Source organism: Aphidius gifuensis, linkage group LG4 (genome assembly GCF_014905175.1).
Source record: "Aphidius gifuensis isolate YNYX2018 linkage group LG4, ASM1490517v1, whole genome shotgun sequence".
Taxonomy (NCBI): domain Eukaryota; kingdom Metazoa; phylum Arthropoda; class Insecta; order Hymenoptera; family Braconidae; genus Aphidius; species Aphidius gifuensis.
The window spans coordinates 8,063,480-8,068,624 of record NC_057791.1 but is presented as its reverse complement, the minus strand read 5'-3'; the positions used below and the strand labels follow the sequence as shown (position 1 = coordinate 8,068,624).

Sequence of the window (5,145 nt, the reverse complement as noted above, 5' to 3'; positions counted from 1 at the left end):
AATGATGATGATCAAAAACTGAGTACCTCCAAAGTAGTTTATCAGGAATAGGATTTAGATCTAAAAATGTTAAAACCTCTCTACGGTTGAAGATGGTGCGACCTCTCTTAAGCTGGTAAAATTATGTGAATATTGTGTGTTTAGTTATAATTGAGACTAAAAAAAAGATTAAGTGGCTAAGTAAAAAATGTAGCTAAGTAAAAAATCTAGCTAAGGAAAAAATCTAGCTAAGGAGAAGATGTAGCTGAGGAAAAAATTAAGCCGGTAGAATTATAAAGCTATTGTGTATTTGGCTATAATTAAGACTAAGTAAAAGATTAAACGGCTCAGGAAAAAATGTAGCTAAGGGGAAAATAAAGCGATAAGTATATATTTGGCTATAACGGAGACTATGTAAAAAGTCTAGCGGCTGAGTAAAAAATCTAGTGGCTCAGTTAAAAATGTCGCAGATTAAAAATTAAAAAAAAAAATTTAATATATCGAAATTTTTCTTTTGACTTTCTTTTTTACTCGAAGAGTTTTATCGACTGCCATTATTATATTTGCAAAAATATATATATATATATATATATATTGAAATTTATAAATTATTATCTAAATTTTTATCGAAACCTTTTTTTCTTCTTGACGAGCTTTATTGATCGATATTAATAAATTTTATAATTAATCGTTATTTTAATAACGATTTGATATATAACCGATAAATAACCGTTTCTTTACATACTTCAACTCCATTTTTAACGACTTTGCGCAAGTGTAGGAATTTCTTCCGTATTTTACCCGTAATCGTAAGAAAATGTTTTATAAAAACTGAATAAAAAAACATGTTGTCTGGAATATAATATTATCCTCTGAAAGTGTCGATATAATAGATTTGTATTTGTTTTATTAATATTTTTTGATTTTTTTTTATATTAATACGTCTTCACTTTTATACGCCGTGTACCTATACATTACAGCACCTCGATAATTCAGTTCCCAAATTATATTCTTCAAACACTATTTCGCATTTAGTATGTTAAACGAATTTGAATAATTGAAAATCAATAAGTATCGACAGATGGAATATAATACATAGTTAGATCCTCATAATATGAAACTTTGAATATCACTGTGTTTTTTTATACGTAATATATTATACTTATTAAAAAAGGGTACTTTTTGGTTTAAATAAAACATGAAATTAGTCATTATTGTAAAATAATTCAATATTCTGTTTTAAGTTTAGGAAATATTATTTTATATAAACAATAGTATATTAATATACTAATCTTACAATATTAATCTTGTAAATTAATGTAAATGAAAAATACTTGCATATGCATGTATACATATATATGTACAATATGACCTTTACTTCGCCTAACAAATGCAAGCATAACCAATAAATACAAACAAAATACTTGTATATTAATATATACAACGGTATATATATAACAATAAATAAATAAATATATAAATACTCGCATTTAAATTCATCTATACTACAGAACGCCTGATGGTAACGGTTACCGACCGATTACCATGGCGCTGCATGGCGCAATGTAGACTGACAGAAAATGGAGTCCTGCGCAGATCTGATTTACCGGATCTGACGTCTATGGTAAACTCAATTTTTTTCCTTTTACTCCATACCCAACCCACGCCTAAAGATGTTTACACATCGAAAATATGCGTGTTGCGAGTACGCGCGGGAGAAGAGAAACTTCTTTTGGAGTGATTGCGGTTACGACTCCGCTATAAGTTTCTTTTATTGATTTTTATATTGTTCTTGACTAGTTACATCCGGATAGCAAACTTGAGCCTCGACAAATAAAATAGATTTAGATTGGGTTTTGTTTTTTTAAGCATACCTATGACGAACATTAGTTTTAAAGAAAGAATAAGTATTAACATTACCATTTCCTTTTTTATTATTTTGATCAACATTCAATTTGTTGGGATCATCATCCATTTTAGATTCATCAGGGATTTGTGATGATAGAGACAATTTTTCCGTCTCTTTAGAACGTCCTGCGTTCATATTAAACAATTCTAAAAAGAGATTAAAAAAGATTAATATTTTTTATTGTATTATTCATAATGTATTGTAATTTTTTTATGTGTGTACTTGTACTTATAAATTTAGATATTATTAGATATTATTATATTATAAAAATAATATAATAATATAATATATATGTACACATAATAATATAAATGTGTACAGGTATTTATACATAAATGGATACATACAAATACATTCATGGACTCATGTATGTAATTTTTCAATTATTCAATTGATTATTATATTTATATTATCAACATATACATATAATATATTATTATACATATATATATATGTGGAAATATAGGTACAGACATATGTGCAAGTATGTACAAAAGTATACGTACATGTGCTTATACTTATAAATTAAATGATTAAATATTAACATAAATTATTATACTCAAAGAAAAAAAAAACAAGTTTTTTTCACAAAAAAAGTGTCAAGTATTTGAAATTGTCACTAATTGTGTGTATATCAATTAAGATGTAATACCAGAAAGACAAGAAAGAAATATATTTTTGACGTTGTAATTAAGTCTGAACTATTGAAAAAAAAAGTTTTTAAACTTGACCCCACCTGATGTAAAATATATGTCTTGAATACTGAAATTTTATTTGGGAAAAACCAGGTGGGGTCAAGTTTAAAATTTTTTTTTTTCAATAGTTCAGACGTAATTACAACGTCAAGTATAACTCAACATCCTCATTCAACTCTAACATATTTTAATTAAATTTTTTAAAAGATTTGAGACGGAAGGTGACAAAATATTTGATGTATAATAAGGCACGGTAATAGTAATTAATCTCATCTCACACATATTCTCATCAACACATATATATTTCTTTTTCATACTTGACTCGAGGCACGACCGTGCCTCTTGATTATATGTATTATATGTATACATACATTTTATTATATTTTATTATTTATCAATACTCACAACAAATGTTGATTTTTTTTCACTGTCACTGTTCAAAGCTTACCTCAACAGAATGGGCAACACTTTTGATTAACCAAAATAAAACTAAACACTTTGAATCAATTAACAAGATCTTATAATATTCCGTAGTTAACTATTCAAAAATATTTAAAACAAAAATTTGATAATAAAAGCTTACAAAAAATATAAACACAACAACTAATATACTACCCAGGTAGGAATTCTCGGGCTGGACGACCGTGTCAGTCTTGTGTCACGCCTTGACCTCTAGACCACAGGGCTTCTTATCTTTTCTAAGTTTCATCAAGTTAACTCCGACGTCCTTCTATGCGTCAATTCATTTTTTGAAAAAAACCAGAAACTTAGAAAAAATAACGAAGTTCCCCCGCCGGGAATCGAACCCGGGTCTTTTGCTTTCCGGGCAAACGCCTTGACCACTAGACCACAGGGCTTCTTATCTTTTCTAAGTTTCATCAAGTTAACTCCGACGTCCTTCTATGCGTCAATTCATTTTTTGAAAAAAAAAAAAAAAAAAAAAAAAAAAGAGAAATTATCAGGCTTTGACTATTGTGTCAGGCTTTTGCGAGGACTGTGTATTGAGTCTCAGTAGAGTTTATTCATATAAAAAAGTTTCACATCATCCTACATCAATACCCCGACGGTTGACTTGATAGCGCGTTCGACTTCTACGTGAGAGACCCCGGATCGATCCCACGCCACCTCCATTTGTTTTCGTTTAATTAATGTCGTTTATTCAAATTGTTTAAATAAAAAAAAAAACAATGTTATAAACATAAACTGACAATAATAGTTTATTCATATTATTTTTTAGTTTATTTTGCAAGCCTGTGTCAAGCCTGAGACACAGGCTTGTGCCAGGCTTGGAAAACAAGCCTGGAATACAAGCCTGACACCGGCAAAAACTTAGTGAACATTCCAGGGCTCACCCAGGCTCGACACAAGCCGGGTAGTGAAGCTTGACACGAGCCTCAGAGCCCCACAAACAGGCTTGTCCCAGGCTTGTCCCCGTCGTCACTTCCTACCTGGGTAAAATTTCGACAATGATAATGCTATGGTGCCGGCTATGACAGCCATGAGACCAATACTATAAAGCGATATTTTTTTTTTTTTTCAGTTATGTACATGCCTATTTCTTTTTTCTTACTCTCAAACTATACTATACTGTGTTTCATGTTGCGTTACCTATTCTACATGTATACTTTGTTTCATGTTGCGTTACCTATCCTACATGTATACTGTGTTTCATGCTGCGTTACCTATACTTTATGTATACTGTGTTTCATGTTGCGTTACCTATGCTACCGTTTCAGTTTCTGTTACAGTTTCTTGTGTTTCAGTTTCCGTTACAGTTTCTTATGTTTCAGTATCCGTTACACTACTTCCGTCCCCGATTTTCGTGAAGAATTTTTTTTCCACATACCCTCCAAAAAGAAGTTTCACTTCAAAAAAATTTATATTTCATATTTCAAAATGTCAATATTCAAATGAATAAAAAAGATATGATAGAGGAAAAAAGAATAAATGGAAAAGTAGAAAATTATTATAAAAAAAATTGATAACCAGTTAACAAATGGGATACTCTTTCCACAGTTTCCAATGTACCCTTTGTCGAATTTCAGACTTCACAAAGCAATCCGCTACCCCTTTAACGGTCCCAATTCATAAAGTCTCATTGCTGATACCCCACGTGCCAGTTCATTAACCGTCTCATTACCATAGATTTTTCAAAAAATGAATTGACGCATAGAAGGACGTCGGAGTTAATTTGATGAAACTTAAAAAAAGTAAGAAGCCCTGTGGTCTAGTGGTCAAGGCGTTTGCCCGGAAAGCAAAAGACCCGGGTTCGATCCCCGGCGGGAGAACTTCGTTATTTTTTCTAAGTTTCTGGTTTTTTTCAGAGTGCCCTGGTACCCATAACAGGTTCACCTTGTTTCGCGATGCCACCCAGGTAGGAATTCTCAGGCTTGAAGACCGTGTTAGGCTTGTGCAAGGCCTGTGTATCAAGCCTTGGTAGCCAAGGCTTGTCTCAGGCCTGGGCCCGTTGTTTTTACCCGGCTTTACACGAGCCTTGGTAACTCAGTCTTGTGTCAAGCCTGTATTTTTTGTTTTTACCCGGTCGCACACGAGCCTCAGTAG

General features: G+C 31.6%; 1 non-coding gene across 1 annotated transcript; it reads left to right on the top strand.

Moving 5' to 3' along the window:
* The first annotated feature begins 4,800 nt into the window (after positions 1-4,800).
* Trnas-gga lies at positions 4,801-4,871 on the top strand. The gene has a single exon. It is a non-coding gene; the product is annotated as a tRNA-Ser (tRNA).
* Positions 4,872-5,145: the final 274 nt, after the last annotated feature.